Source organism: Barbus barbus (assembly GCF_936440315.1).
Source record: "Barbus barbus genome assembly, chromosome: 34".
Taxonomy (NCBI): domain Eukaryota; kingdom Metazoa; phylum Chordata; class Actinopteri; order Cypriniformes; family Cyprinidae; genus Barbus; species Barbus barbus.
The window spans coordinates 13,500,010-13,511,612 of NC_136762.1; positions in this window are offsets into that span (position 1 = coordinate 13,500,010).

The following is an 11,603-nucleotide window of genomic DNA, read 5'->3' on the forward strand; positions in this document are numbered from 1 at the left end:
TTATGACTAGTTTTATAAGCGCCATTCGTGTTGCACAGACACTAGATGCCATAGGAGGGCGCTAAAAGATAAGAGTCTGAAAGATTATATTAATTGGTGAAGCTTAATTAAGATTAATGAAAGGATGGCGCCAAATTCGTATGTGTACAGAAGGGTAAATTTGCATTAATTACTTGTCAAAACTGATTTTCTATAGATCATACATTCCTGAAAAATGAAAGAGACCAAACCAGTGTTGTTAGTGATTGTTGCTGATACCAAAGACAGATACAGGTGCATCTCAATAAATTAGAATATCGTGAAAAAGTTCATTTTTTCTTGTAACTTATTTCAAAAAGTGAAACTTTCATATATTTTAGATTAATTACATGTAAAGTAAAACATTTCAAAAGTTTTTTTGTTTTAATTTTGATGATTAGAGCTTACAGCTCATCAAAGTCAAAAATCAGCATCTCAAAATATTAGAATATTTACATTTGAGTTTCAATTAATGACCATGTCTACAGTATAAATTCCAGGTATCTCTTGTTCTTTGAAAACACAATAATTGGGAACACTGCTGACTTGGCAATGATCCAGAAGATGAACATTGACACCCTCCACAAAGAGGGTAAGTCACAGAGGGTCATTACTGAAAGGTGTGGCTGTTTACAGAGTGCTGTATCAAAGCATATTAAATACAAAGTTGACTGGAAGGAAGAATTTGGGAAAAGGTGCACAAGCAACAGGGATGACTGCAAGCTTGAGAATACTGTCAAGCAAAGCTGATTCAAACACTTGGGACAGCTTCACAAGGAGTGGACTGAAGCTGGAGTCAGTGCAACAAGAGTCACCACGCTCAGACGTCTTCAGGAAAAGGGCTACCAAGCCACTTCTGAACCAGAGACAACGTCAGAAGCGTCTTACCTGGGCTGTGGAGAAAAGAACTGGACTGTTGCTCAGTGGTCCAAAGTCCTCTTTTCAGATGAAAGTAAATTTTGCATTTCATTTGGAAATCAAGGTCCCAGAGTCTGGAGGAAGAGTGGAGAGGCACAGAATCCATGTTGCTTGAAGTCCAGTGTGAAGTTTCCACAGTCAGTAATCAAGTTTCCATCCTGATTAACTTATATAGAAAATATGAATGTTCATTCCAGTGATTTTATTTCTCCTAACCAACGGTAAGCCATATTAACCGTTAACCGACAAGATTGTTAAATTACAATTAAATTAAATTTAAATTGATAGGTGGCTTGACCCATTACAAATACCTACATTTGTTTTCCAGGGATTCATTTTATACACGCAAAAAGCAGCATAAACATGAAGGTGAGGATTCACGCACCTGCAGCGAACGGAGAAAAACAAGCTTTTATATATAAAAGAAACAGGCCCATATGCAAAATATATTTTTCTAAATAATTAATGAATTAACAAAACGAAAGAAAAAAAACTGCAACAATTAGCAGCCTATATGCCGAATTTCGGTTCATTTTTGTGATGCACTCTTGAGAAAGCGGCAGTTTTCCTTTATTTCACAAAAGTACGTTTTGTTTTTTATTGTGAATGTACACAAACAAAATAAATATTTTGAATAGTTCATGTCATAATAAAATACGGTCAGCCAAAAATATTGAAGAAACATGAGAAAAATATTTTATTTCTCCTCACTCCACAACAAATCATTTAAATTTAACGGCAGAAAGAACTCAGAACAAAGCAAGAATACAAATATAAGAAGCTAACAAGCCAAAACTAATTAATTTAAACTTTTGTACTTCACGTTCATGTAAAACAAAATGTGCTTGGCATAATATCACGGGGTTATGGCGGTCAAGCTGATGCAAGCTGAAAGGCACGGACTACAGGCTGTTTAAACTGAACAATGCACTGTAAAAAAAAAAAAAAGTAGGCTAATAATCATGTAAACGTAGGCTAGCCTACTAACACCAAATTAAGTATGTTTGAGAGGTAACTCGTCTTTTTCTTACCATGTATAAAATAATTTTAGATAGGCTACACTTTAATAATATGAATATGATTTAATGCGCTTTTGAACTACAGGGAAACGGTGCTTTAACGTGAGCAACACCATGAACACGGACGCTGCCTATAGGCTAATTCTATCATGTGACCACATTTATTTGCGTTAAAGCCCCTTTTCGCGACAAAAATTGTTTCCAAACAAATTTTTGCGACATTTGAAGTATCGATATGGAATTTATGCGCTAAAGTTAAACGGAAAAAGATTTTGTCGACACAGGAGAAATTTAATCGATAATTGGCATTTCCATTGTTGTGGAAAATCGTGCTCTCGTCGATGGTCTGGATCTCAGTCGTGCAATTAGAAAGGCTCAAAAACAGCAGAGTTTCAAATGTGGAAGAAAAGACTTTATCATAACAAGATAATAAAGCCGAGAAGCAGCGGCCACATCAACTGCTTCTGATTCTGTGAGTGTCAGTACAGAGCATATATATGTTTCTCATTGCCCATATTTGGTAGTTCCTGTTATTCTCATTGTCCATGTCTGTTTGATTTACCACATTTAATTACTTGTTCACCTTGTCTATCTTTTAGCGTTCGTCTATATTCGTCATTTTTTAAAAAGTAAAAGTTCTTCTTCTACTCCCATTGGTTGGCAGTGATCCCAGACAACATACATCACAGTTGGTTACATGTATCTGTCATATTCCTCATATTCTGGAAATCACCCAAAGTTCCCCAGGTTATCCTAAGTTTACTGTACTCCTTGACCGGTGTATACGGCCTATAAAACATCTATACTCAGTATGACCAATAGATGGCACTCTAAGACCATTTATCAGTATTCAGACATCCAGTACAGTAGGATATCACACTTTTGCATAGACTAGTACATGTTTGCATAGAACAGTGCATGAATTACATTTTTAAGCATGTTTTATCATTTTGAATAAGATAATGTTATAGTGAGTAAACAAAAATATACAATATATTCCTCTCTTTGAGACTTTACTAAGTCTCACAATCATGTTCATTACCTAGAGTGCAGTTCCATGAGTCCACCCCTCAGTTTTATACCCTCTTTCAGCCAGCGTACGGCCTCTCATAACCTCTTATCAAATTGTTTCTTCAAGATACCGCACTCCAGAGGAAGCCAGACCCAAACATCTCTCCTCACCTTTGACTAGAGGAGAGTAAAAGAATCTATCTTCCTATCCAACCATACTTTTCGAAATTAATAATTCAATCATTAATGTGTGTGTAAGCATGTGCACAAAATGTTCAAGCCTTGCCCATGGTTGTCATGGTTATGTAGAATATATGAGTGATTAATCAATACATCTAGAAAATAGATTTAAAACACTGGTTTGTCCCACGCAGCCAGAGGAACTCTAGGCATTTCCGGTAGCCTAGAGCGCTATCTGGTGTTGTTATCCTTCGTTGCCAGAGGAGCTTCCTCTAGCCCTATCTGGTGTTGGAGTAGATGGTGGGTTTTTAAACCCCGGTTGAATCTACTCATGTTGCCAAGCACTGAGGTGCTCGTCGATCCTTCCTTCTTCCTTTCTGGCGGCATGTCCCAGTGTATACAGCAATCATTGTTATAGTAACTAATGGAATGTTAGTGTAATAGCATAAAAAATAAGTATAGAAAAAATACATATTGATCTCTGAAGGCTGGGCTAAATGAATAAGCACTGTTATTGCACTCCTGACTTGGGTCAGACCCTCAATCACCTTTCAGATACCAATTAATCCTTCCTTGTCATTCCCTTTTTCTGGTTGCAATGCCTCATAACATGGACAATGACCTGCTTCATACCCTTATCGTTCCCTTTTTCTTTCAGTAATTACATTATACATTTAAGATTAGTAAATAAATTTCAATATAAATTATATAAGGAGTAATTGACTTCAGGAAGGGGCATATGCCAAAGGAAAATACATAATACCCCTATCTCTCTCCCTACACTATCCAAATTCTCTATTATTTCTACGAAAGGTTAAAATAATAAAATATAAAAAATTAAATGGCACCCCTTCCCTACCACTCCATTGTTATTCAGGAAGGGTTTACACAACTTCGTCCAGGTCAAAGTCATCCAAATCGTCCAGTCCAGGTCCCACAGTGTATCCGTGGGCATATCCAATGTCAACTCCGGTTGGTCTTACTGATATGCTTAGCATCTGTTTGGCTGCAGCACTGGCCAGCATGGATCTGATGAAAGGCACAACACAACAGAACAGTACAAAAAACACAACAATAGCAATGGCTATTATGATGCCCACTCTAATCAACCATTCCCCCCATGACCCAAAAATTGAATTTAACCAGTTTCCAATCTGCTTATCTGCTCCAGCATTCTTAGCCACTTCCTCTCTCAGATTTTTTTCAGTTTCTCCATTGCTTGGGTGAATGATCCATCCGGTGCTGTATTATTTGGGATATAGGTACAACAGTCAGAACCAAACATCACACAAACTCCTCCTTTCTCGGCTTCTACTTGCTCATTTCCTTCCCCTACTTGCTCATTTCCTTCATTTCCTTCCCCTACTTGCTCATTTCCTTCATTTCCATCATTTCTTGCTTTAAATTTTTCTGGTATTCCTCTAGGTTGGCCAATTGCATCCAAATACACATTTGGGTCTTGATACATTTCTCTATTTAATTCCAAATAACTACACAATTTCCCTTGAATTTTCCTAGGTCATTTTTCCCTTTTGTCTTGTTGAAGCACTCAACGTCAAATGTGCAATCAATTACATAAGCTACGGGGGGGGTTCAGATAGATACTTGACCAGTATTCCCTGCAAATAAGGAAACCAAAAACCTTGGCGCTTTACCTTTCTAATCACTTCCCCCCTCGCGCAATGGTCAAAACCATGCGCGTCAGAGATCAGGAATATATTAGAACAGTACATAAAACATTAGTTAACAGCGTATGTGGATTTGGAACCTCAGCAGGCCAGTCCTCCACATTTACTGCTCTCAGATCATGTACCAGACGCCATGTTAATTTAATTTTAATAATTTAATAATCTGCTTTAGCTACTGGGAATATTGGAGTGTTACTATGGCTATTAGGTTCAATGAGTACTCTTGCTGCCATTAATCCCTCAATTGTCTTTTTTATTCCTTATTGAAATATTAGAAGATTCTCTGTAGCTTACCATTCGCTTTTTTCTGCTTCATGCATCATGGGGCCTAAGTTTTTAGAAACACAATTTTTATTTACATACAAAGTAACATGGGTAACTGAATTGGACACCTCAAACCATTCATCAATTAATTTTTCTCTATCTATCTGCATAGCTGCGCCTTTTGGTCCTATCACTATATATTGTGACATCATAGTGATTGTCAGTCCTTTTGTGTCTTTTAACCATCTTTTTTCAAAATCAGGGTCTTTGCTTTCATCATACTTCATAGTACAATGAAATTCAGTTTTTGGTAGACTTGGTTCACAAAGTTGTTCCCTTATGTATCTTCCCCATTTGCTAAGTGTTTTTTTCTACGTCTTCATTCAAATCTCCTAACCAATACATGTTAGCACATGGCTCTTGTGTTTGTTGTAATTCTGTAAGATTCATTTGTCTCACTGCCCTATCATTTATATAAATTCCATCTGGAGTACACCATATTTGCATTTTCAATTTACATATAGCATCCCTACCTAACAAATTGACAGGTGTATGTTCTGAAACTAAAATTGGTAATCTTATTTCAGTGTCTTCTAAGCTTATGCTCACAGGGGTCGTCATAGGAATAGCTGAGTCACTCCCGAGAATCCTACTGTCTTTATATATTTTCCAGACATAGGGAGGTGCGAGGCATATCTTGGATTTAAGCATGAGTACGATGCCCCTGTATCGAGCATAAGAGTTATTGGTTTTCCTTCGATATTAACTCGCAACATTGGTTCTTGATCAGCATCCGAAGATATCATTGGAAGTTGGTTCCTCCCCTCAGGATTCTCTGGGCAACCCTAGTAACCCTGATTAGGACCACGCCACGGGTTGACAGGTCCTTGAGCTCGGGTCTGTACTGGTTGTTGTTCATAATTAACCCCTGATGTCATCAATTGGTCTTGCATCCAAGGATTGGATGGACAGTCTCTTTTAAGATGTCCAGGCTGATTGCATCCCCAGCATATTCCTGGTCTCTGTTGATTGTTGTTAAATCTGCCTCTACCACGTCCTCCTTGTTGCGGTCTGTTCCAATTCCTGTTGTTTGCTTGCTCTGGCTTGAGATATATTACCACTGGTTGCTGTCCTTGTGGTGCATTCCCTGGTCCAGCAGGTGGCGCCTGTGCTGTTACAATCTGATTTGCTGGTGCAGCAGTCACATTCATTGGTGCTGGTGGATTGACTGGCACTGAAGTATTGACAGGTCATATTCTTCTCTTGTCATGTTGATAGCTTGCTTGATCTTTTCTCTTGTCCTGTTGCATCTTTCCTCCATCTGTGCCAGTTCTTCCCGGATTGAGTCAGCAGAGGGCGCTCCTCCTTCAGATGATTCATCAGACTCTCCTTCTTCACAGCTCTCCCTGCCTCTACCAGCTGATGTCACTTGCCTGTGGCATTCTGCCAATTCTTCTAGCATTGCTGACAGATGATGATGTGTGAGAGGCTCACCTGATTTATTTTTCTCTTTGTAGTTCTTGGTCCCCCTTCTTTCAATCCTTGGCTCCTCCCTATAGGTTGCTCTCTCTTTCTCTCTTCTTGGCTGTGGCGCTGGTGTAGACGTCCATTGCCCCTCCTCCTGTGGCTCCAGCCCCTCCTTCACAGCCCTGTGAGCATACTTTTCCTCCCTACTCTCTAATGACAATGATTCTGGGCAGCTCTGCTCTTCTATCTCTTCGTCTGAGCTTGTTTCATGTACATACCCCTCAAATTCTACGGGCCCTTTTATATCTATTTTTCCCTGTATAATTGGCATCTGATTGACGGCCTGGTCACAGCAAGGAGCATATGGAGGTGGTCTTTCTTCTTTTAATTAATTCTTTTTATTTTCCCTTTCCAATTTTAGTAATTTGATCCCATATTGTTTGAATAAATTCAACACCCCTAATTCTTGTTCCCTTTTTTCATTTCTTTTTCTAGATTTGTCATTGGTCTTGTGATTTTTAATCAACACTTCCATTTCTTTACACATAGCCACATTAAATGTTCCCTCCACCGGCCACTTGGTGGCCAATTTCTTTGTTCTCTCTGCCCATCTCTTTGAGAGCTCCCTTATTATTTCTTTACATACTGGATTCTCAGAGGCCAATACCTCTACTGGAGCAGACACTGTGAAACTTTATTTATCAATTTGCTTGGTAAATTGTTTTAATTTAATTATTTCTCTCTTTATTAGGTGATTTACCTCTCTAATCCCAGTTATTTAAATTTAATAGCTAATCTTCACCAAGCTCATCAGACGAGGACCACTAAAAGTATCCGACCCCTGATTACACCTGGACTTTTACTGGGCTGAGGATTTATCACCTTATTTATAGAATCTGATTGGTTTACCTCAAATATTTCAAAATAATCCCAATATGTTTTCTGGTTAATAACTTAAATGGCGACCCAATGCCTTTTGGTTCTTTTATCTGAAGATTATTTTTTGTCCAAATGATGTGTTCCCCCAAGCTGAAAGCTTCAAAACTCCACAGTCTCCTCTCATGTAAGTGAGAGATGGCATTAATTTTATGCAAAACCCTTTTATCTTGAATATACTAATGTTCAATTCGTCTCTTGTACACCACATTGGGTTTAAGGGTTCCATATAATCAATCAATAACCTTTTTTCCCGCATTATTAGAAGTTTTCTACCCCTTTTTCCCCTTCTTTTTCCCTCTTTTCTTCTATCTCTGTCATTTTACCCCCCTTTTTTATCTTTTTCTAAATTAATTAATCTAATTAATCGTTAATGTCATTTACATTTAATTTATTTTCCAATTGGGAAGATGCTGGAGTACAGAGCCCAACTAAATTAGTTTCCAATTGTCAAATTGTTATATGTTTGTACACCACATCTTCCCAGGGTATTCCTGGCCATTCAGCTACTTTTTCTCCCAAATTTGTAATCTTGATCAATTTTCTGAAAAAGATATTTTTCTTGTATTCTGTCAATTTCTGTTCATGCCCATAGAGGTCAATAAAGCTGGATTCCAACCAAAAATGATTGCGAATACCTTGTGTCTGTACCAATACTGCCTGAAACTGATTTTCTTGTTCAGTGTCAGGGTCATTCGAATCGATGTGTTTTATTTTTTCTGTCCGCTTCATGTCTCCGTATGGGCAAACTCAGAATAACAGAATCTCTCTCTCCCTCTCCTTCCTTTTCGCACACACACACACACACTGCTCGAGCACTTCACACACACACACACTCTTTATCAGTCCACACACACAGAAAGCCTCAGCCCCCACCCTCGCGGGTCCCTTCTTCTCTCCCTGGCGCAACAATGGGAAGACAGGCGCTCAGATTGCCTTTTCAATTCTTTTTCTTTTTATCAACAATTTAGTTTCACAATTTGGATCACAGCGTCGACACTGTGGAGAATGCCCAAACAAACGACACAACCAATTTTTTGGGGTGTTTCTAGTTCTTTCAATTTTCAATAATCCGTTAAAATATTCCATTCAATACAATATGATCTTTTTCAAATCTTAACGTGATTTTTCTCTGCAGTTTTATCAAATAACCGTGCACTTTTACTTTTAGACAAACATATATTGCTCAAGTGTACCAACACTTACATATAACATATAACATATAACGAACAAAAACTAACTGTTTCGATTAGAAACGGACCTGTCCGAGCAGTCACCCCCTATCCCGGGGCCGGTAACCACAGATCCCCACGCCTCTCAACTTAGGCGTGTGCCGGCATTCAGCATCCCTCTTAACTAGATGCTTTTACACTTCTAGCCCTTCTTCACTAGGCTTTTTCACTACTACTTTATATTGGCACCATCTGTGCTCTTTTAACTAATGGGCATATTCTTTAACACTTGAAACTCATCAATCCATATGCATTTTTACATTTAAATAATTTTAAGTCCGTTGGCTGGTGAGGCCCTGTCCTAAATCACCGCCACAGGCTCAACCCTTAGTCAACCAGCAAACAATCTCCTTATATCCAAATATATAAGCAAAACTTGCTTACCTTGAGGCCTCGTAATTTCGGATTGTTTGCGTGTTAACCCAGGTCCCTCGCCTGCAACGGCCCTTCAGGACACCGGTGCCTCAGTCCAGTCCCATCTGGGGTGCCACTTTTATGTTGTGGAAAATCGTGCTCTCGTCGATGGTCTGGATCTCAGTCGTGCAATTAGAAAGGCTCAAAAACAGCAGAGTTTCAAATGTGGAAGAAAAGACTTTATCATAACAAGATAATAAAGCCGAGAAGCAGCGGCCACATCAACTGCTTCTGATTCTGTGAGTGTCAGTACAGAGCATATATATGTTTCTCATTGCCCATATTTGGTAGTTCCTGTTATTCTCATTGTCCATGTCTGTTTGATTTACCACATTTAATTACTTGTTCACCTTGTCTATCTTTTAGCGTTCGTCTATATTCGTCATTTTTTAAAAAGTAAAAGTTCTTCTTCTACTCCCATTGGTTGGCAGTGATCCCAGACAACATACATCACAGTTGGTTACATGTATCTGTCATATTCCTCATATTCTGGAAATCACCCAAAGTTCCCCAGGTTATCCTAAGTTTACTGTACTCCTTGACCGGTGTATACGGCCTATAAAACATCTATACTCAGTATGACCAATAGATGGCACTCTAAGACCATTTATCAGTATTCAGACATCCAGTACAGTAGGATATCACACTTTTGCATAGACTAGTACATGTTTGCATAGAACAGTGCATGAATTACATTTTTAAGCATGTTTTATCATTTTGAATAAGATAATGTTATAGTGAGTAAACAAAAATATACAATACCATCAGCTATATCGTAAATATTTTAAAGCGCTAAATATTTTTTTCGCAAAAAAATCCTTGGATGGAAACCTGGTTAGTGGTGATTTGGGCTGCCATGTCATCTGCTGGTGTTGGTCCACTGTGTTTTCTGAGGTCCAAGGTCAACGCAGGACAATGCATTTCTACCAAGAAATTGTAGAGCACTTCAAAATTCCTTCTGCTGACAAGCTTTATGGAGATGCTGATTTCATTTTCCAGCAGGACTTGGCACCTGCCCACACTGCCAAAGGTACCAAAAGCTGGTTCAATGACCATGGTGTTACTGTATTTGATTGGCCAGCAAACTCGCCTGACCTGAACCCCAGAGAATCTATGGGGTATTGTCAAGAGAAAGATAAGAAACACCAGACCCAACAATGCAGATGACCTGAAGGCTGCTATCAAAGCAACCTGGGCTTCCATTACACCTCAGCAGTGCCATAAACTGATCACCTCCATGCCACGCCGAATTGAGGCAGTAATTAAAGCAAAAGGAGCTCCTAACAAGTACTGAGTACATATACAGTAAATGAACATACTTTCCAGAAGGCCAACAATTCACTAAAAATGATTTTTTTATTGGTCTTATGAAGTATTCTAATTTGTTGAGATGGTGAATTGGTGGGTTTTTGTTAAATGTGAGCCTAAATCATTACAATTAAAAGAACCAAAGACTTAAACTACTTCAGTCTGTGTGCAATGAATTTATTTAATACACGAGTTTCACAATTTGAGTTGAATTACTGAAATAAATGAACTTTTCCATGACATTCTAATTTATTGAGATGCACCTGTATACGTTTTCGTTAACTGAAATAAATTTAAATATATTAGATTAAAAACTTGCAAATGGAAATGAGAAATGTTGCCTCGGCAACTAACTGAGATAAGCAGAAGCTGAAGTTAAAATTACTAAAACTCAAATAATTATAAAGTAAGAAACATAAAAACTAATAAAAAATGACAAAAGCACATAACAAAATTACGAAATCTTATACTAAAATTATAATCAAAATGGAAAAGATTAAATATATTCAACATAAATGCTATAGCCTAATAGTTTAGTTAAAAAAATGAAGAGTAAATCATACTAGGCGTACAGAATAACGCTAAACGTTACGAAAAGGCATTTCTTAGATCATTTTACTTGCAGAAAGTTTCTAGGTAACATATATTTCAACATAAAAATAAACTATACGACTAAAAATGTTTTAAAACACTCAATTGCACATTTGAATTATATTTAGGTGGGTGATAAAATTAATAGAAATAGCTTATGGCTCCACAGAGCAAAAAAAATGTGCTGCCTCCACACAGTGCACCATGCCAAAAAAGACAGTAAACTGACCACCAGGAAAAACTATTGGTCTGTGAAAGTCATCATTTCGTTATTAACCATTTTATTCCCATATACACCATGTCATTGCAAAGTAAAGGAATGGTGTTTTTTCCCTGTTGCAACACGGTGCAAATTGGTTAAACTGGCTCCTCACAACCACGCTAATCTACAATCTAATATCAAGCACGGAAATTAAAGTCGACGGCACGACAGCCACCTCTGGGCGCAAAGGCGTCGGTGCTGCGTTTCTTGCGCGAATCTGACGTTAATACGCCCCCTGTGCTCTGATTGGACAAAACTCACGTGATCAAGTATGGAGGCGTCGGCGTTTAGACGC